Source organism: Rattus norvegicus, chromosome 9, assembly GCF_036323735.1.
Source record: "Rattus norvegicus strain BN/NHsdMcwi chromosome 9, GRCr8, whole genome shotgun sequence".
NCBI lineage: Eukaryota > Metazoa > Chordata > Mammalia > Rodentia > Muridae > Rattus > Rattus norvegicus.
In genome coordinates this window covers 51,222,020-51,245,617 of record NC_086027.1, presented here as the reverse complement: position 1 = coordinate 51,245,617, position 23,598 = coordinate 51,222,020, and the positions used below count along the sequence as shown (strand labels likewise).

Here is a 23,598-nt window from a genome sequence, read left to right as displayed (position 1 = left end):
AGTTTCCATAACTTCTCTTCTTATATTTTGTTGATTTGATATTAGAAAGAGAGCTCTTTGTTGGACTGAAGAGGGAGACGTAGAGGTAGTCACTTGCGTACCATGTGGAAGTATTACCTATTAACGAAAGACAGGAAGTAGGAGGCGAGAGTCCAGTAGAGGAACTGAAACTCGGAATTAGCCAAGCACAGCAAGATTTGTCACTAGGATTCTGAGGAAGTTGGACACGTGAAAATGAGGTGAGATAGCCATGCATGTGACAGGCACAGAGTAGTTTAAAGAGGTTATGTAAGTTAAGAGCCAGGTGAGAAACAGGCCCAAGTTTAAGGCCGAAATATTGTACCTAAATAAGCCTCTGAGTTGTTATTTGGGAACTGGGATGTGGGTGAAAAAGCCCACAGTAATTATATATATATATATATATATATTATAATAATTATATAATATAATTACATATACTGTAATTATATTATATATGCATGTTGTAATAAACCCCATATGTTTCATATATTATATGTGTATGTATGTATGGAATAAATCCCATATATAATTATATACATATGCTAAGACATATTACATATACACATATTATAATGAACCTCATATACATATATTACGGGGTTTATTAAGGTGGATTATGGAATGTCGTCCATCTATTTTAACAGTAGTTGTCTACTGACAAAAAGTGAAGTTAGTCTTCAGTATACATCAATGTACCAAAGTAGATTCTCTTGGCAGCAAAGGAATGAGCTTGCTACCAACAGCAATGCCAAGCAGGCAAAGAGCAGAAGCTCCTTTCTTGCCTTTTATATAAGTTGCTAAAAAGTTATATCCCTGATTTAAGTTAGAGTCTTTCAGACCTCAAAAGTTGAGGATTTAAGATGAGTCTTTCATCTCAAATGATCTATCAAAAATTCTTCACACCGGTGCCCATGGGTTTGCGTGAATTCCAGACGTAGTCATCATGTCAACTGTCAAGAATAGCCATTGTAACATCTTTGAGAGAGAGTGCTCTTGTTGGCGCTATCTTCCATTAAGAACTTTCAGTCTCGCGTTCTATCCAACTGTGTCATCCCATCTGAGACATGTCCTGGTGGAGTCACGGGGATTCTGCTTACTCTTCTTATATCTTGCTGCTTTCTGGAGACTCCCTCAGTAATTGACTTCTGGCTAGGTTCCATTCTCAACTACCATTTTACCAAGATAGTGTCTTTCACTGGAAAACATTCAGCTGTAATTGCTTTCTGTCCTTGAATGTTTATGTCCCCTTCTCTATTTGCAATATGAGTAAATATACTTGGAAAGTTTTTGTAAGTAGAAAAGAAATGAATGAATGACAGGAAGAAAGGGAGGGGCTGACAGAAGGAGGGAGGGATAGAAGGAGGGAGGGGGTGATGGAGGGAGGGAAGGAAGGAAAGACTGATGGAGGGTGGGAGGAAGGTAAATGAGAAGGTGAGTAAGGAAGAAAAGGACAAGGGAGAAAGAAAGAGGGGAGGAGGAAAGGAAGAAAATATTCCATCAAGAGTGGAAGTGACTCCATTCCTAGAGAAAATATTGCACAGCAATGATTCCACAGGTAAACATCTGAAGTGACCAGCCCAGCACGAGGAAGACTGAGACCTAGTACCTGTAAAACAACTCTGCCAAAAATCTCATGAGTCAAAGCAGTCACCAGCAGAGTATCAAACCAAACGAATGATAAATCTTCTTCCATTATGAATGGAAAGGGTGTCTTTGGTATGCTGCAAACATCGGGCTTATAATTGAATCCAGCCTTACCTTACTGGATCATACGTGGTTTAGCATTGTTGGGGGTTTCAGAGGCTGCTGAAGAGGGTTAGTCTAATGAGATAATGTTTAGGAAGTGCTGTTCAATCCACTGCAGGCAGTCTTGGAACGGTAACTCTGAAAAACTGACAAGTCCCTTCAGTACGGGAATTTATTTATGTGTTTTTTAAGTAGAAAAAAATGCTCACATATGGTAAGCTCTAATTTAATATTTGAGGGAAAGCATGAATAAATAATTCAGTCCTCAGTGCAGTAATCTTGTTTTACTTATCTCTGCAGCCTTCCGACAAATTCCTCCTCCCATTATTGATTCTGTAAATATTTCTTAATTGGATTCTCGAAGCAAATACTGTCTTTCTTTGTGCATGTAGCATTCAGATGGGCAAAAATACACAGGCATTAAAGGTACGAAATGTGAGAGAATTATGTGTTTCAGAAGTTCTATATGTAGATAATTTCTAGCATACACTCATTCAGAAAGCAAAAAAAATCATAGGAAAGAAGAGAGGTCTATAAATACAGGATTTATAGATCATACAATTATTAATGTAGTCGATCTAGGAAAAAAGAACTTTTCAGTCTATAGACAGTCGAGATTTTATTTTTACATTGTTTTCAAAACCATTGCACTGCAATGTTTCAAACATGGTAGGAATTCCTTCTAAGCAAAAAAGTAGGACCAACAGCAGTCTAAGTATGACTCCCCAAAGTCCTTGTGACACAGGACATCACTTCAATTCTGTTTTAAAAATCATGACAATGTCTCTAACTTTTATTAAAAAGCATATTGTGCATGTCATTTACGAATAGATGAATTTAGAAATTTTGTCTTGTTAACATTTAAAGTCATAATGTGCCATTTTCCCATTACATTATACATGGTTGTGGGGAAAGCACTACAAAAAAAATACACGCTGTAGTAGGAAATTATTCTTCACAACAGATATAATTTTCACAGAATCTTATGCTGCAATAAATCACCTTGAATTTTCTACAAGGCAAGTCCTAATTCAATGATAAATCCATTGTCTCCTTATTAACATCTTGTTGTCAGTGTATTAAATAATGTGTTTTCTGTTAGGGAATTTTCTGTGGCTCCATGTAAAGGGCTGGGAGATTTTCAGAGATATATTTCTCTGTTAGTGGAGGCTTCCCACATGTGTAACAGTTAATTAAGCCAAGCCTATCTATTTCACAGTTGAAATAAATGTTCCAATTAAATATACATAAACAGCATAATTTCAGAGTATGTCTTTTTTACTCCACTTTTATTTATTTTGGTAAATATCCTGATGTCAAATAGTTTATAATATAATATAGATCCATGTGGATTTGGTAGCAGCCTCCATGGCAGGGCTAAGAACAAAACACTATCCTTTAATTAAGTTGCATTTGGATTTTATGAGGATCAAGAGATCTGTGTTACCAGAACTAGCTCCTTAAAGCACTTACTTATTAACAAGGCTTATGTCGAGCATGTATTTATGAGCATGAAGAAGCTGTTCTAATGTACCTAAGGATTCTTCTTGGTCATGGGGGAAGTGCATGGAGGGCAGGGGTAAATCTTCTTACTTTCGTAGATATTTATAAAGTTTAATTTCCCTTGCTAAAATAAAGAAAAACAGATTAAATAACTTAAGCAACTAAGTTGTATTTCTAATACTTATTTTTCAAGTGGTTGTTAAAAGTATGCAACAATATGACCCCACCCACCACCACACTCACTGGAGAGGACTGAGGTATCGAGGCATACTTAATAAGATAATAATTATTGTTTCTCTCTTTGGACAGCCCAGCAATAGTCCCAGACTTTCAGCTTGCCTGATTTCTGTTTATCTGTAACATGAGTGAATGTTAATTTATGTGTCTTATACATAAGTTAGAGGGAGCAAGGTACCACTTTTTACTGTAAGAAAGCATATCATTTGGAAACTTTATGATCTCAAGTGTATCATATGACAAGATTCATTTTCTTTTTGTACCATGAGGTAGGACAACAAGAAACTCAGCAGCTTGGTGTGCTGACACGGCAGCGGAGCATGATTTTAATTAACTCGTACAGAGGGCACATTGAGGGAAAAGTGACATTTCATTGAGGAATATATTATTAAACACAACCTTCCTCGACCCTCCACTGTGATAGTAGGCGCTGAAAACTGCTCGACTGGGTAAGACTCTCTCAGTGTCTTTTTTAACCCGGGGGCATATGGCTCATTTGCACAAACATTTATTTCAGGACTTTCTCAGTACCTTGACATCTGAGTCCAGAATATCTCCATATTCCCTCAGAGAATAAAACTCTGGTCTTTAGTGAAATTAAAGGTGTGTTACTGTTTGCAAGAAAGAAATAAAAACCGTAGTGATTGAGCAGAAAGTTTCTAGGTAATAATTACTGGTAGGTCACATAACATGATGCTTTGTTTCTGTTCTAAGCTATCCTTTTGGCAAAATGTCATTCGCTTTGTCTTTGTGAGTTCTTTGATTGAAAATTAGTATTAATAAAAACGACTATTAAAGCTTCCAGCTCTGTTAGGACTTCTGTTGAGTGTGACTACAAGAGAAACATTGACTCTAGAAAACCATCTCTCTTTTCACCGTGTCTGATGGGCCTTGAATATCTTGCCTACCTGTGAGATTCCCACCTTCCTTAACAACCACTAGGAAAATCATTTCTCTTTTCAGAAATTCCCCCCAAAATACAAATACCTTTAACCCCTGGGAAGTTGCACTCCTATCAAGGATAGCTTTGCTCATGCTATGGGAATTATTTAAATGTCTCTATTTTATATAAATATATGCATTTTTCTCCCCTTGCTGGAATATATACAAATGTATTCGGCCCTCACTCTATTTGTTGAATTAATGTATTCATGAATTAGAACACATGAAAGATGGCAAAATGGAGCTAATAACATGTATTCACGAGAAGCGTTTTTCTTGGGTATTGTTTATACTGTCATAATGTTTGAGACGTTTAGTGTATGACAAGTCAGTAACGTTTCCACGGCCTTGTTAATAATAAACATAGCTACATTTGTAAGTTGCTGAATGCCTGACTGGATAGATAACCTAAAATTGCCATTAGTAATCACGAGGCATGAGACAACAAGGGCTTGAAATTCTATTGCAATCCCATTAAAATAGGAGAGGCTAATGTTTGAATAACTAAAATAGGAGAGAGATTATGTTGAACGGGAAGTTCTTAAGAATTATTACAAGTTCATTTACAAAGTGAACTATTAGGAAACTCTCGAAGACATTTTGCTTCCCAATTTCCATGAAACAAACTGGTCTTTGAGTGGAAGGCTGATGAAGCCTACACTCTGCAGTCAGGCAAATTTGAGTAAATGCATGACTTAATTTAAATTTCTGGCCGTTTCGCTACCGTGAGTTCTGCAATATCATTGTGTGTGAAGCTATAAATTGTAATCATGATGCCAAGCAACAGAATAAGCACAAACTCCTTCCTCTTGATTCTGTAAGAAACATTACTGAAGATCTTCAGAACTTCCTTAATCTTGCTTTCATGACGGGGTCTGAGATGGAAGTCCAAGACACTTTGTTAAATGTTTTTCTGCAGTTTCTAATCATACTTAAAAGTATAAAGAAGGTGTGCTAAATATTACTGAAAGACAAATAGAAGAGATACCAGAAATGTTTAATATATAATGTTTTATTTATTGACTAAGTTGGCTCTCAGAGGTCAACTTCTCTGTGCGCTCTGCTTCACCATGGATCCAGAGCTTGCTGATGTAGGCACAGGACTTTCAGGATGCATATTCTCCTGTTGAGAAGTTTAAATCATAACGTATATGTTCAAAGATCACTTATCCTCTGAACTTCTGAAGTTCTTATAACACACACACATTTAAAACTGTAACTAATACACTCTGATGATGGTTACAAGTTTTTTTTTAATTTTTACTTTTATTTTTAAAGGCATTTGTATGTTTAATTAAGAATTAGTAATACCAAAAAAAATTAAAGTAAAACGAAATAAAAAAGAATTAGAAAGGAAGCTAAAACAGTTAATATTTGGAATTAAACCTGAGAAATCTGAAAACAAAGGAATAAATGAGGGCACCCAAAGAGCACACACGAAAGTCCTACATTTACGTGGATCAAAGTTAAAATCATTTGTTCTTATAACATTGTTGGGAAAGGCAAAGGAAAGCTATGATATAGGAGAAAATACTTGCAACCAAGTTATCTAGCAATAAATTTGTATTCAGAACACATAAATAACTCTTGTAATCCAATAACAGAAGGTTGAAAAAATCCAGAATAAAATGAAAGAAAGGTTTTATATAAGAAAATACATAAATATCTATTGAGCACATGGAAATGCCATTAGAAGTAGAAGTAGTTCAAACTGAAACTGTATGAGACAACAAACATTTAGCTCATGGTTTTCAAGACCAGGCAGCACGTCTGTCTCAGACCAGTGGTTCTGAACAAACTATTTCAGGGATACAGCAAATGGTTGGTAGGGAGTCCAGGCTCAACTGAAGTTGTGCTGTGAAAGTTTGCTTCCAGTCTTTGTCTGTGGACATCTGAACTAAAAGCCTCAGTTCTTCAATGTTCCTGCCAATATGATCCTGGTAACTATTGTATCTTTGAGCTAGTGTTTGGGGGAAAGGCACAGTTAGACAAAAGTTCCTCCTATCAGAAATTAGAAGTAATTTATTAAACTCCAAGTTATTTTCAAAAGTAATTCCGATACCAAATCCTGATAATATCAGATAACAATTGGATGGAGGGGACCACTAAAACTGGCTCCCAAATGCTGGAAATTGAGTGTCTGAACGAACCATTGAAGGGTTCATTAACAGCCACTTATAGTCCACAGACAACTCTGACAAAATGTTGGATTTGATCAGCTGGGATATTGTTTGCCTGTTTGATCACATTTTTGTCAGGTATAGAATAGGGCCTGTAGAAATGAGTTTGAGAGTATATAGCACCATCTGCTTTACTGAAAAGAAAACTGATAAGTTTAGTGATAAAGGTATCTTAAATATTTTATAGAATTTACCCAAAAATCAGGATTTTCAGAAAATCCAGATTATGTTGATGGGTAGACATTTTTATTTAAAAATTAGGACCTTGCAAAACTGGAAAGCTTCTGTAAAGAAAAGGACATAGTCAATAAGACAAATTGGCATCCTACAGATTGGAAAAAAATCTTCACTAACATCACTTCCAGTAGAGGGCTAATATCCAAAATACATAAAGAACTCAATAAGTTAACCAACCCAAAAAACAATCAAAAAATGGGGTATAGACCTAAACCGAGAATTCACAACAGAGGAATCTCAAATGGCTGAGAAGCACCTAAAGAAATGTTCAACATCCTTAGTGATCAGAGAAATGCAAATCAAAAGGACCCTGAGATTCCACCTCACACCAATCAGAATGACTAAGATCAAAACCGCAGGTGACAACACATGTTGGCGAGGATGTGGAGAAAGAGGAACACTCCTCCACGGCTGGTAGGATTGCAAACTGCTCCCACCACTCTGGAAATCAATTTGGAGGCTCCTCAGAAAATTGGAAATAGACCTACTAAAGACCCAGAAATACCACTCTTGAGAATATACCCAAAAGATGCCCCACCCTGCCACAGGGGCATGTGTTCAACTATGTTCATAGCAGCCTTATTTGTGATAGCCAGAAGCTAGAAAAAACCCAGATGTCCCACGACAGAAAAATGGATACAGAAAATGTGGTTCATTTATACAATGGAATACTACTCAGCTATTAAGAATGAGGACATCCTGAGTTTTGCAGGCAAAAGGATGGAACTAGAACATGGAATCCTGAGTGAGGGAACTCAGACCCAAAAGAACATGCATGGTATGTTCTCACTAATAAGTGGATATATTAGCCAAAAAAAAAAGTACAGAAAACCCAAGATATATTCCATAGAGAAAAAGGTCAACAAGCTGAGGAACCCAAGTGAGAACACCTCAGTCTCACTTGGGAGGGAGAAGAAAGCAACCACAAGGGAGGAGGGAGGGAGTGACAGGGGAAAACAAGGGGATGGGGGGGGGAACATGATCTGGTGTTGGGTGGGGGAAAGGACTGAAGCCTTGAGGGCCAGCAGAAAGAATGGAAACAGATGACCTCGGGAGGAAAGAAGTTGGGAGGACCCTCCAGAATGTACCAGAGACCTGGAAAATGAGAGACTCTCAGGACTCAAAGGAAGGGGCACCCTAGATGAAATGCTCTACAGTGGGGAGAGGGAACTTGTTGAACCCACCTCCAGCAGAAAGACAGGGCATCAAGTGAGGGATGGAGTTGCTATCCCACAGTCAGAAATCTGACCCATAATTCTTCCTGTCTGGAAGAAATGCAGGGATAGAAATGGAGAAGAGCCTGAGGAAAAGAAGGTCCAGCGATAGGCCCAAAGTGGGATCCAGCTCAAGGGGAGGCCGCAAGACCTGACACCATTACTGAAGCTATGGGGTGCTCCCAAAAAAGGACCTATCATACCCTCCAAAAGACCCAACAAGTAGCTGAAAGAGTCAGATGCAGATATGTATACCAAACCAGTGAACAGACATTGCTGACCCCTCTTGAATAGGGAGAGGAAGCTGAGGAGGACCAGCAGTCTCAATTAACCTGGACCCCGGAGATCTCTCAGACACTGGATCACCAATGAGGCAGTATACACCAGCTGAGATGAGGCCCCCAACACATATATAGCAGGGAACTCCTGGGTCTGGGTTCAGTCAGAGAAGATGCACATAACTCTCAAGAAACTGGAAGTTTAGAGGTCTGGAGTGTTGGGGGGGTGGAGACATTCTCGTGAAGACAGGGGGTTGGGGGAGGTAGTATGGGATGTGGAACAGTTGGAGAGTGGACCTGGACCACTGGACCAGGAAGGGAATAAATCTGGCTTGTAAAAGTAAATAAAATTTTTCTTAAAATTTTTTAAAAAATATTTACAAAAAGGTTTATATAATTCACGTTCCCTTTTCTACCCTCATATACAATTAGAAATTTAACTCTGACGATGGACTAACGGACTAACTAGAGTGTCATGTCACAATGAACTTCATGTGCTCTGAAACGTGCTACCCCACATATCGGCATTGTGTTTTCCGAGGTACCAGCCCAGGAACATGGAATCCAGGCTGAGGTACAGGAAATGCACTTACAAATATCAATAATGGAATCTGTAAGGGAAACGAATACCATTTCAATACAAACAAAAGCTTCTGACAGAAAATATTTCAGTTGGTGAATAAATTTGCCAGGTCCAATCTTTGCTGGATTTTACCAAGTAATTTTTATGCAGGTGACTTGTTAAAATATTTTCTGTGATAATTCTTTGAAATACTTTTTATCTGATTCATCAAACTAATAAAATACAAAGTATACGACAATCTTAAACCACCAAAGCAGTCATTTTCCCACCAATTTAAGTTATCTGTGTACTAGTTTTCTTATTTATCCCATTCAGAAAAAAACTATAATTATTCAAAAGGCTAAGACTGTAACCACATTTTTTTAAAAAAAAACAATCACTGTTATTTGATTATGTAAACTAAACAGGTGTATGAATTCTTCAGCTTTTAGCACTTTTAGTATCTAGTATTTTAGTATTTCCATAATCGGCAATTACGTAAATCTGTGTTCGTCTACAATGAACGACTAGACTGGAGCACAGCTAAGCACATCCTAATAAACCTGTGCTTATTCTAAAGAAGAAAAAAATACGGCAAAACCCCAAGGAAAATTGCAGAAGAAAGAGCGGAAAAGTTTTAAGAGCCAGAGAATCAGGATGCCCACCTCCAGATAGAGTCATCTAGATATGAAAATGAAGATATGTCCATGAAACATCAACAGTGTGGTTGCCAAACAGGACCTTGATCATGGCAACACCATGTGACATAGCATCATGAACAGGAGAAATTTTACATGGTCCCATACCTAGAAGAGGAATAACAGGTAAGCATTGATTACTAAGAAAGGGGAATTAATTTCCTCCCAGCACAAGTTCCAAAACCAATTTGTTATACTTAGATATGAGCAAGACCCCGACATATGTGTAACAGTAATTATAAAAGGGAGGTCATCTACTGGAAATGGACTGGTAAGCAAAACCCTGACATATGTGTGACAGTGATGATTAAAGCTGAGGTCATCCGGAATGGTGGGAGAAGAGGAAGCTGTGAAAAAGAGGGAAATAAGATATGTGTGAAGTTCCCCGGACATGAAAATGTAAGTGAAAATGCTAATACTGAAATATAGTGATTTTTGAGTAATGATAATTTGTGTCATTTTTATATTTTTCTTCTGTTTTCTTCCCTTTGAGTTAATGTCTTGCCATGTTGCCCAGGATGGCTTCAAAGTGGTACTTCTGACTCAGCCTCCCCCACGGTGCTTGAATTATAGGCCTATGTCTCTTGTCCTGACATTTTTCCCGAAGTTTCAAACTAAAATACAATAATGTTTTTGCCTGTTCACACTGCTGCCCTTGATTTCTATTGTTGCCATTGCTCTCTTATGCTTGCCCTTTTTCAAGTGGCGATTTCTCGCTTTCTGTCTAATTTCTTCATGTGAAAGGATAGTTTCACGAGTGTGGTGTGTATCATCTGGGTTGGTGGAGTATTGCGTCCTTCCCTGTCTTTGGCAGTTTCTGGTTTCTCTGTGTCATTTATTGTTACAACCTAGAGTACAACATCAGCCTTGCTAAGATTTTCACCATCTGTAGGTGGTGGTATCCTATAGTATCCTGAACGTCTTACTCATTAGTAAACACTAAATAGAGACAAACTTAAATGCGTAGGGAACAATTCAACAAGAGGTACAGCCTGGGACAGTTTCTTCTACCGGTGTGAGCTGATCTGTTTTGGTTTTCCTCGGCATGTCCTGGCCCACATCTGGACATGTTGTCAAGAACACAAACCTTTCCAATGTTGAGATACAGCCCAGTCTTTATAAGAGAGTGTTCCAGAATTCCGAACCAGCACTAGAGTTCCACTAGCCAGAGCTTCTTGTTTCTGCAAATTAGTTTTGCTTCTAATATCACCGATTTTATTGAGCCTTTTTGTAAGATGTTTGGGGTAAACACAGTTAAGACCAATCAGTGTTCATGGGAAGACAATCTTTGTGAGGTATTGAAAATTCACCAAAAGGAAAACAATGGAGGAGTTAGGAGAAGGACCGAAGGAGCTGAAGGGGCTTGCAACCCCATAGGAAGAACAACAATGTCTACCAACCAGAGCTCCCAGGGACTAAACCACCAACCAAAGAGGGACCCATGGCTCCAGCTGCGCGTGGTGCAGTGAGTTGCCTTATCTGCCATCATTGGAAGGGGCGGCCCTTGGTCCTGTGAATGCTGGATGCCCCAGTGTAGGGGAATGGCAGGGCGGGAGGTGGAGTGGGTGGGTGGGTAGGTGGGGGAGCACCCTCATAGAGACGAAGGGGAAGAGGGATGGGATAGGGGTTTGCAGAGGAACCGGGAAGGGAGATAACATTTGGAATGTAAATAAATAAAATAACCAATAAAAAAAAAAGAAAAGAAAAGAAAGAAAATTCACCAAAAGGAACTAGTGACACCTCAAATCAAACACATAATGGGGGTCTTCTTTCCAACCGAAATTAAATGCAAGAATGGGTTTTCTGTTTACTGAGATTATACAGTCTTGGCTTTTTGAGGTGACAGCAGATGGTCGGATAAGGAGCAGCAGGACCAAGTGCAAGCAACAGCATCTCATCTCTGCTCTCTTAACCATGAAATCTATGAATTTATGCTTAACGGAGCGACAAGGGGCAAAGAAAAACACACAAGGAGTGTCAGGACAAAGCACAGGGGCAGGCCGCACCTTGTATTTCTCAAGGCAAATGAAATCTTAAGTATCTTCTCTCTTACCTTCTGACAAAGATGGTGCTTTTTGACTTTTCTTAAAATGTCACCAATCCAAAAAAAAAAAAAAAAAGAAAAAAGAAAAAAATGTCACTTACACATGCTTGTACTGTATCATTTAGTTTTAGATACTTTGTGGCTTGGCTTAGAACATTTTTATTTCTAATTTCCAAGCTCCAGAACCTCAGCCAAGAAAGCATCAGCTCTGATTTTATTTTTCCAAATTCTATCATTCTTCAAATATCATTTGGGATGGTTTCCAGTGCTCCGTGGCTTTGAAGGTTTTTCTCTTTTGTTCTTAACTGAAAGTAGGGGTGATATGCAACCGTGTTGCTTTTAGTTACAAGTATACATACTGGGTACTTAAACCCTAGATTATGGTGGTATCAGATGATTATGTAACTGAAGAAGAACAAAAAATAGAATATTGTATGGCACATAATTTTAAAAGAATTTAAAAACTTATGAAATATGTTGAAATTTCACAAGAGCAATAAACAATTGTGATCAGTTCTCATTTAAACACTCTTTGCTTTTGTTCATTTTAATTCTAAAAACAATTTCCTGTTCATAAAATATTTTAATAGTGCTACAAAGAACCATGCCCATCACATACCCATACCCCTGATCATGGACACATTACAGCCCTGGCTGATCACTCTCTTGAGACATTATTCCCAGGCCATGTACATGCAAAGTATTAAATATTGACTGCATTTCCCAAGAAAAATGAAATGTTATATTCCAAAATCCAATACATTTTAGAAAGATAGGCACTTCCGAAGTTCATGCTTATGTGGTGTACTTTGGCTATATACCCTCTCCCATTATCCTCTCTTGCCCCACCACCTTCACAGCAAACTGAAACCAGCATGAATGAAGAATGGGTAGAAACCTAAGGATTATTCTGTGTCTAAAGAACAAATAAAGTACATAAGTAATGAGAACACTGAGCAGAAGGGAGGAAGTCACCACTGCAACAAAATAGTGAGGGAAGGAAGGACGGAAAGAAGGAAGGGAGGGAGAGAGGCAAGAAGGAATGGAAGGAAGGACACAGTAACCTGGGCTGGCATTTGTGTTCTCTTAGGGTCTGACATCTGTCCAGGATCTTCTGGCTTTCATAGTCTCTGGCAAAAAGTCTGGTGTGATTCTGATAGGTCTGCCTTTATATGTCACTTGACCTTTTTCCCTTACTGCTTTTAAGGAAGGAGGATAAGAAGAAAGGAAGGAGGGGAGGAAGGAAGTAGGAAGGAAAGAAAAAAGGAGGAAAGAAAAGAGGAAAGTGAGTAAGGAAGGAGGGGAGGAGAAAAGGAAAGGAGTGAAGAAAGGAAGGAGGGAAGGAAAAGACAGAATGCAAGGAGAGAAAGAAGAAAGGAGAAAGGGAGGCACAGAGGGAAGAAAGTGAAGAAGAGAGAAGAGGAGGGAAGGAAGAAGGCAAAAGGAAGGAAGGAATGAAACTGTACGTCCATTCAGTTGATAGCAAATTTCCAAATAGACCTTACCCAGAAAGATAATTGGGATTTTACATCACAAATTTCTGTGTTCACCATAACTCAATAGTCGTACAATTTCTATTTAAGAAACATATGATCTCTCTTGAAGTTTCCCTGGAGAATCTTTACAATGACACCTACGGAGGTTGACACATTACCCATGCTGTATGCACACACCTCTAGTTGAATGGAATGGCAGTTTGTAATTCAACGAGCAACTTAAATAGAGGTTCATTCCAAACTGCTAAGAAATCTAGGCACCTTTTCCTTGAGTACCCTATAATACTGTATACAATATGTAGAGGTCATCCAAGTATAAATAAAGCAATTATCTAGGTCAAAGATAGAATAGTTTAAAACTTATAACTGAAAATTATCCTTGGTTCATTTTCTTCTCTTATTTCACAATGCAGGATCAAACCAAATGATTTGCTAGTGCTGAGAATATAGTTTTCATCCCCGTGTAACTCCACAACATACCCAGTTACTCATGCCTAACTCATTTAATGCCATATCCTCACCTAAGCGCCAACTCATTCTTGACATATTTAATTTGAAGTTTGAGTTTGTTTTGGCTTTTTATCTATGTTTTTTTTTATTTTGAATCAGAATCTCAAATATTTGACCTCAAACTCACTATATTACTCATGGTGAGGACCCTGTATCTGAAATAATTCTCCTAGTTCAGCCTAGTGCATTTTGGGAATATAGATGTTGCCTACCATACTTGTCTTTTTTTGAATTGAATATTTTTTAATTTATATTACAAATGTTATTCCCTTTCCCCCACCCAATCACCCACCCTTCCCTGCCTCCCCACCCTGACATTCCCCTACACTGGGGGTCCAGCCTTAGCAGGACCAAGGGCTTCTTCTCCCTTTGGTTCCCAAAAAGGCCATCCTCTGCTACATATGCAGTGGGAGCCATAGGTCTGTCCATGTGCACTCTTTGGGTAGCAAATTAGTCCCTGGGAACTCTGGTTGGTTGGTATTATTGTTCTTATGGGGTTGCAAACCCCTTCAGCTCCTTCAATCATTTTTCTGACTCCTCCAATGGGAAAATTGGTAATTACTAAGTAATAATGACTACAAAAGAATTAAATAACCTAACCATATTGTGTAAATAGTCACACATATTTTTGAAATTAGAATATATATGATCATAAAATACATCCTAAAATTATCATATAATTCCATGGAACAGAAAGCCAACTGTAAGATAGAATGAGATTTATTTTGTGTTTAAGTAAAATTTTACCTAATTATATAAACAAAAAAAAAGACTATTTTGCAGCAGGAATCTGGATTAAACTCAGTTGTGCTAAAGATTTTTATATCTATCAAATTTCTGGTGAAGCAACTTTTCAATATGCAGGGTATGTATAGATGCATACGTAAGATTCAAGGAAGTCTGTGAATCATTATACCTCTGTTTCTATTATTTTATTATCATTTTCTTCTCACGTCTGTAAGCTATTATGAAAGAGAATTAAACTGCTACTTTAAAGAGTCTGTGAGACTCGGGTGGCAACTGATGGTGTGGATTATTCTTTAAAGAAAAATCCTTTCTGAAGAATGTAAAGAAATGTAATGGCATGTTATATTAATTTTTCAATAATCTCCAATAGGCCTTTTTTTGTGAAATACCTCTTATATCATCTTTGAGGGGAAACTGGTTACATATACATGTATTGACCTCTAACACAACCCTGTTACTTAAGTTGGAACATCCAGGTCTTTGATGTTACTGATTCATGTTGCACTAAACCATCTTCTTAACAATTGCTAAGGAGGAAACCACTGCCTATTGGACTTCATGACCATGGTTCGAGAACACATTGTTTTAAAATTGAAGTAGGATAAGTAATGAAGTAACTTTTGCATTTATGTTCTGGTTTGGAAGAAAATTTGGACTCAGAATTCAGCGTACTGAGATTACACTTCCTCGATAACCCCATGAATATCATAATATCATAGGTTCATCAGTCTTCCGATTTATATGAAATGTGTAGCTTGCTTAGATACCAATGTATTTCATGTCAGTGCCATGAATCCTGATTATTCTTTTTGGTCTATACATAGATCTTAATGTAAAAGTAGTATTTAAAGCAATATATTTTATGCAAATCAGTTTCTGTCATTCTAGCTGATTGGGATCATTTATAGTTTGAATTATAAAAATATAAAGATATAATTCTACTCTTGGCTATTTTTCTCTTATTTCTTTGTAACATTTCTCAGTGAAAACCATAAAGTACATATCAGTTGTCAATAGAAAAATCAGTAGTAAAACTACTTTTCTCTAGTAAAATTTAGGCCAGTATGGTAAATTCTATACAATTTATTCCAATGTGCATTTAACATTTTGTGCATTTGAATAAACCAAAGGCTGGTCACTTGACTACTCTACAAAATCTGGACAAGGGAGGCTTAACTTCTTCAGAACAAGGTTGGCTTTGTAGAACCTGCATCTCCTCCACTCAAATCTTCCTTAAAAATTAAAACTGCTTTTCACAAAAGGCCCTATTTATTTAAAATAACACCTATATGAAATCCATTAACCATAATCATTGGTTATGTAATGGTTATATAATGCATACAAAATGGCTTTGCAAGCCAGGGATAACAAAAAGTTTTCAGTGGTGAAATTATTTATTTTGGATGAAGTAAAGTATCCCTATGCAGTTTAAATTCATCGAACCAATAAAAATGAACAAAATGTCATATACCAGTTGGAGATTTACCCAGTAGCACATAGCTAATAACACAAGAAAGAGACACAAATACAGTTAGTCAGCAGAGGAATTCTAGTGTAAAACAACTAGATGCCTTTTTTTTTATTAACTTGAGTATTTCTTATATACATTTCGAGTGTTATTTCCTTTCCCAGTTTCCGGGCAAACATCCCCCTCCCCCCTCCCCTTTCTTATCGGTGTTCCCTTCCCCACCCTCCCCCCATTGTCCCCCTCCCCCCAACAGTCTAGTTCACTGGGGGTTCAGTCTTAGCAGGACCCAGGGCTTCCCCTTCCACTGGTGCTCTTACTAGGATATTCATTGCTACCTATGAGGTCAGAGTCCAGGGTCAGTCCATGTATAGTCTTTAGGTAGTGGCTTAGTCCCTGGAAGCTCTGGTTGCTTGGCATTGTTGTACATATGGGGTCTCGAGCCCCTTCAAGCTCTTCCAGTTCTTTCTCTGATTCCTTCAACGGGGGTCCTATTCTCAGTTCAGTGGTTTGCTGCTGGTATTCGCCTCTGTATTTGCTGTATTCTGGCTGTGTCTCTCAGGAGCGATCTACATCCGGCTCCTGTCGGTCTGCACTTCTTTGCTTCATCCATCTTGTCTAATTGGATGGCTGTATATGCATGGGCCACATGTGGGGCAGACTCTGAATGGGTGTTCCTTCAGTCTCTGTTTTAATTTTTGCCTCTCTATTCCCTGCCAAGGGTATTCTTGTTCCCCTTTTAAAGAAGGAGTGAAGCATTCACATTTTGATCATCTGTCTTGAGTTTCATTTGTTCTAGGCATTTAGGGTAATTCAAGCATTTGGGCTAATAGCCACTTATCAGTGAGTGCATACCATGTATGTCTTTCTGTGTTTGGGTTAGCTCACTCAGGATGATATTTTCCAGTTCCAGCCATTTGCCTACGAATTTCATAAAGTCGTTGTTTTTGATAGCTGAGTAATATTCCATTGTGTAGATGTACCACATTTTCTGTATCCATTCCTCTGTTGAAGGGCATCTGGGTTCTTTCCAGCTTCTGGCTATTATAAATAAGGCTGCAATGAACATAGTGGAGCACGTGTCTTTTTTATATGTTGGGGCATCTTTTGGGTATATGCCCAAGAGAGGTATAGCTGGATCCTCAGGCAGTTCAATGTCCAATTTTCTGAGGATCCTCCAGACTGATTTCCAGAATGGTTGTACCAGTTTGCAATCCCACCAACAATGGAGGAGTGTTCCTCTTCCTCCACATCCTCGCCAGTATCTGTTGTCCCCTGAGTTTTTGATCTTAGCCATTCTCACTGGTGTGAGGTGAAATCTCAGGGTTGTTTTGATTTGCATTTCCCTTATGACTAAAGATGTTGAACATTTCTTTAGGTGTTTCTCCGCCATTCGGCATTCCTCAGCTGTGAATTCTTTGTTTAGCTCTGAGCCCCATTTTTTAATAGGGTTATTTGTTTCCCTGTGGTCTAACTTCTTGAGTTCTTAACCCAAGCAACAGAACTAGATGCCTTCAGAAGAGCAGAAGGATCACTGCTGACCCTAAAACTGGGGAGAAGCTGACTTTCTAATGGGAATGGGAATGATTACAGCATGGTCAGAGACTACTTGGTTGACAGACTAGTATCTCTTCATGAAATAACAAATATGAAATGAATCTTATAACACATGCCATAAAACCATCAAGACTTTAGAAGAAACTCTGTACTCTATGGCTCTATATGGTATCCAAGAATATTCAATTTTTCTCACTGATTGTCAAAGTGAAATGTTCCCATTAGCATAATGAGGAGTGGCAAAGCCTGACCAAAAATGGTCCCAAGATTTATTTTGATTGTGGAAATATTTCTCTTGTTTGGGTAGTTCAATGATTAAATTAATCATGCTTGCTACATTCAATTCATATAGCAAGCAACATTCTGAATTAATTGAATTGAATACATGTGTGCATTATATATATATATATATATATGTGTGTGTGTGTATGTATATATGTATATATATATCACCCCCAAATATATTAATATACATATTAATGTTAAGATAATTTTGTTAAAGGTAAATTTTCTTTGAAAAGAATAACATAGAGGTAAATAATTATAAACAGATATGTAAACAAATATGGATTATCCCTGCAGATGATTCTGAATTATATGACTAAAGCATGAATCATATTAGTGTTTCTATACAGTGCAGTCAGGCTAGTAGGCTGAAGAGGTTTAAGTTTCAACGATTCATTTCCAGGTGATGGTGTGATTCTGCCAAACTCAGCCAGGAGGTTCTGGATTTGCCAGGAGCTCCAGCTTCAGGGTATCTAGTGTCTTTTCCTCTACAGACACCTACACAAGTTTGGAAGACACACACACATACACACACACACACACACACACATACACACACACACACACACACACACACACCCCTACATAAAAGCAAATCCTTAGAGGCCTAGTACAGCAAACATATCACATGATGTTTTACTGTCAAAATTATTATTCAAATAATAGTGTAAGTAATATTCTGCATACTCAATATTGTTGAGGGTATTTTTATTACCTTGGTAAGGAACATATAAGATCACTCTCTTTAGTTCTGAATAGATTAGATAAGCATCAGGCCTTCAACTTAGTGTTTTGCGAAATATCCAAGTTCTTATTTATGGATGTTACACAGATCTCTGAACTCCATAAGCCTCTTAAAATTAACCTTGTACTTTTTGTTCTTTAAGTAGGAATTGCTGACCATAGAATGCTACTCATCAACTTGGATGAAAATAACTTTTCCTTTAAGAGCACATGTGAGTAGGTTTGCCCTTGAGCTAATTGTAACGTTTGGAGAGCCTCTGACTGAGTGTAGCTATGTTATCAGATGTAGCTGTTGAGCATGGAGGTACTCGGCCTTCCGGCGTGTAGCCACAGGTATTTCTGGGATTATTCCAAGCCTTCTGTCGTTTTCCTGTTGCATTACCTTTGGCTCGTCAGCTGTCACTTCTTGTCCAAAACCATGTCAATACATATCATTTTCCCGTGACACTAAGACGGCTGACATGCTTCGAGAATCAGAACAAAGCATCAGATTTATTGAATCTCTAGCTAAACAAGACAAGACCCGTTAAAAGACACAAAGGCTTCTACCTCAACTGAACTTTGTTAATGTGGTAGGTCTTGTGACATCCCTACTCGATCTCCAAAGATTCCTTTGGTGATGAACAGCAGTGTGGAAGTGTAAGCTGAATAAACCCTTTCCTCCCCAGCTTGCTTCTTGGTCATGATCTTTGTGCAGGAATAGAAACCCTGACTAAGAGAATATTGAACCAATGATGCTGGCTCAAGTGGTGGCTGGCATGTAGAAGAATGCACATTGACCCAATCTTATCTCCTTGTACAAAGCTCAGGTACAAGTGGTTCAAAGACCTCCACATAAAACCAGATACCCTGAATCTAATAAAAGAGAAAGTGGGAAAGAGCCGCGAACACATCAGCACATGGGAAGTTTCCCAGAATAATTATATCTTAAAATAGATTTCAGAGAATTTTGACACTGAATTTTGATATTTTTTTCTTATGTTTATTGAAAGTTCTAAAAATCAAAATGATTTCACGAGTTTTACAGCCTATGGAAATTTCTATGTATTTATTTACTTATTTGTGTTTTATGTGTTTGGGAGGGGGCACAGTTGCCACAACATTCATGTAGAGGTCAAGGAAAACTTTGTGAGTACAACTCTCTCTCTCCAGTATGTAGGGTCTTGAATTTGAATGCAAGTCATTAGTCTTAGCAGAAATTTTCTTTATCTGATGATTCTATTAGGTGGATTGAAATAATAGTTTTTAATAGCTGGCATACCCTAACTTTCTTTTCGTTGGCTAATTTTCATTACACTCCAATTTCTTAGTATTCTAACATCTCTTGTAATTTGTCTATGTAACTATGACTATAGCAAAGTCTCCTGCACGCTCCTGTATCTATAAACTTTAAAGTGAATATTTATTTTCTATGCCTTAAGATATTTCCATAGTTAAAATAATATAATATTTTATAAAGTTGCAAATACATATTACCTCTGGTTAGCAAAGGTACATGTACTCCATTAACTTATTTAAATATTTAAAATGGTGCTTTAAATGCATCCTATTGTACCTAATACACTCCATTCTGGCTCTACAGATCTGGAGATTTTCAGATATCTACTGGAAGCTGACAAGTTGCCAAATACCATGTCTAATACTCTACTTGCTATTGTTCCCTTCGTGAATAAGGACTTAAGCAAAATTCAACTTTACTCTTTCTAATAATCTCTCCTATCTCACTGACAGTAAGATTTGAAGCTTGTCATATTGTAAAAAAAAAGGCAATGAATAAGCTACTGTACAACAAACTAGACTTATATTACAGCACCGTCAATAAGCTTTGTATATAAGCTCTTCACAGGAATGCCTAACTTTAAGCAACATGGTGCTATAAGTCCCAGGGAAATCAAGGGTCCAGATAATTGAGCTATGACATTAGAATTGATAAGACAAATTGACCCTGTTTCAGGATTATACAAATGATAAATAAAGGATATACCAAAGATTATATCAAAAAGCCTTTAGAAGTAACAAAAATTAGCAAATTTGCATAATACAAAGTCAACGTACAAAAAATAGCAATAGAAATCTATTAAACAATCCAACTTATCAAACATGAAAAATTACCTCCTAGTATGTAGAAACAAAAAAATGATTGATTTCTGCAGTGGAAACCGTGGAATATTGATAAAATGAATTGAGAACACACAATAAAATGGACAGACACTCCCTGAACATGGAAATATTATCATCTTTGTAAGTTCCAAACAGTTCAATGGTGTCTATAGAAAGATTAAAATCCCAATGAAATCACCAGTGATATTCTTCACAGACCACAAGAAAGTCCTACATCTGCATGAAATCAAAATAGCCAATTAGACAAAGAAATTTTGATATAAAAGGGGTAAGGAAGAAATGTATACGGCCTGACCTTAAAACATTCTGCAAATCTTTACTGATGCAGTAGATCCATGGTACGAAGATGAGCATACGGACCAATGAGACAGAGTTGAAAGACTATGCCTTGACTCATATTTCTCTAGCTAGCTGATTTATAGTAAATATGATCAAAGAAGACCACTATAGATAGTCAACTTTAAAAATTAATTGCCGCTATGAAAATTGCATGTGTACTTGGAGAAAATGAAACTGGACACTCATTCATCGACAATCGCGGAAATCAGCTCTAAGTGGATTGAAGACAGAAATCTAAGACACCAAACAAGAAAACTACTAGAAGAAAGCATAGGGAGGAGTATTTACTGTTTAAAGAGGCAATGTTCTGGGGTTGGGGATTTAGCTCAGTGGTAGAGCGCTTGCCTAGCAAGTGCAAGGCCCTGGGTTCAGTCCCCAGCTCTGAAAAAAAAGAAAAAAAAAAGAGGCAATGTTCTTAACAAGACTCTCAACGTACAGGAATAAGAGAAGAGAGAGAAAAGTAGAATCACACATAACTAAAAATTTCAGTACAGCAATGGAAACAATCAGGTTAAAGAGACAAGTATAGAATGAAAATGAGAGAGAGTGCTTGCAAATTATACATCCAACAAAGCTGGGATCCAAGTATAGCTATGATTTTTTTCACTGATATATTATTAGCTGCACACCAAACACTGACTTTTCATTCTACTGTTTGATACATGTATATTATGATCCTTTTCTCATAGCATTCTATTACTCTTTCCTGTCAGAATTTTTCCTGCTGAATTTTTTCAATTTCATATATATTATGCCATGTGATTACAGAATCAGAAAGATCTCAATAAATAACTTAATGATGCATATCACGGTTCTGGAAAAACGAGAATAAGGCAAACACAAATCTAGTGCGTAGAAAGAAGCAGCTACAGTGGGAGGAGGGGATCAGTTTAAACAGAAACGAACACTCACAAAGGAAAATAACGGGTGAGTTTCAGGTAAAGGTTAACTGAGCTTTGTTCTCGACCGGAGCTCTTTTGCTTTTTTCTATTTTTCTGCAAATAAAAAACATCGCAGAATGAAAACCAGACAGACTGCAGCGATCAGTGGACTCCAGTCACAATGGATATACTGGCAGCACATCTCCTGCATCTGTGGTCCACACTAAATATGAAGAGAAAATAATTAAGATTGTTTTAGCAATGCCATAGTAATAATACATAACAATTAGAAAATTGCATACATGGTATAATTGCTGCTTATTTCTTTTGCTATTACTACCTGAGTTGTGCATTCGCTGTGTAATCTGGTGGCTTATATTTCAACTGATTGATTGTTTGACTTAGAGCAAGTCTTCACTGCCCATTAATTTCTGTTTCTCTCATTTGTGTTATTCAGATTGGGAAATATGATTATTATGTAGTAATCAGATAATGGAGCCAGAGTTACTTGGATGAGGAATGTGCCCCATATTCTCAGACATTTGAACGCTCAGGTCCTAGTTGATGGTGTTGCTTGGGAAGGTTGCAGAAGTGTGGCCTTGATGAAGGAAACATGCCACTAAAAGAGGAGTTTTAAGAGACAGCACATGCTACTTGAGTTTCAGTAGCTAAAAGCCAGACGTGGGCATTTTCAGGTTTAAGCTGACATAACCAAATCACATTTATACGCTTATTTAACTGATATATTTTAGTCAATATATATTTTGAATTTGGAAAAGAGAATATTATTATATGGGAATTTTCAGAATTTGTGCTTTTACTCCTATATTTAGTATTTTTACAATTTCACACGCATTTGCAATATTCTCTGATCTTATTCTATTTATTCTATCATCTACATCTTTTCCCTCCCACAAAATCTGTTTTTTTTCAAAGCCATCCTGCTGCTTTCATTCTTGTGATGTGTGTAGCGTGTGACGCATCACCCTTTATTAGCGTTGCCTACATGGTATGGGTGAAGTTATCTGCTTGAGTCCCTGTATCTGTGTTTATACCACTGGTTAATGTTTCTCTCCCTCCCTCTGTACCCTTTAATTGCCTATAGTTACTCACACCAGAGCTGAGGCTGATGAACCTCTCTCTTACCCATGATAGAACACCAGTGGATACAGTTGTGTGCAGAAAGTCCTGAGAGTTATTTGATGTAACATCCGTGGCATATCCGGTTGTAACAGGATGGACCCGCTAGCTCTAACATTCTTTCATTCACTCTTGCACCGTGTTCTCTGATCTTCTGAGTAGCGGTATTGATGCTCCACTCTAGGGCTGAGCATTCAACAACCACTTGATCTCAGAGCTCTAATGGTTGAAGAGCCTCTCTACATTCACCATTGCCCACTACGAAGAGAAGATTCTGTTGCAAAGTTGAACGCCCACAATCTACGGTTCTATGGATACAAATTTAGAATGCAGCTCGACATCATGGACATTTACCAAGTAAATCATTCCCTCCTAGGTTCTGTGACCTCCCACTCAAGGGCTTTGACCAAATTTAAAGTACCAGGTATGAATTCCTCTTGTGGGTCTACCTGTAAGCAGAAGAAAATTGGTTATGGCCATAAAAGTCATGCCTCTGTTCCAACAGTAGGCGTGTTTTGCCTGATAGGCTGGTAATATAAAGTTTATAGCTGAGCAAGACTGTTGATGTCTGCTCTCCCCTCAAGAAACTCACATAGTAATTTTTTTAACAGAACAGCACACACCTTTATTACATGAGCAATGAATGTTGTT

At 37.7% G+C, this 23,598-nt stretch overlaps 1 long non-coding RNA gene across 1 annotated transcript; it reads right to left on the bottom strand.

Moving 5' to 3' along the window:
* Positions 1-5,445: 5,445 nt before the first annotated feature.
* Positions 5,446-10,714, bottom strand: LOC102549950 (uncharacterized). Its single transcript, XR_356998.4, has 3 exons — positions 10,630-10,714; positions 9,586-9,726; positions 5,446-5,572 (listed from the first exon to the last, which is right to left on the bottom strand). It is a non-coding gene; the product is annotated as an uncharacterized LOC102549950 (long non-coding RNA).
* Between the last annotated feature and the right edge of the window lie 12,884 nt (positions 10,715-23,598).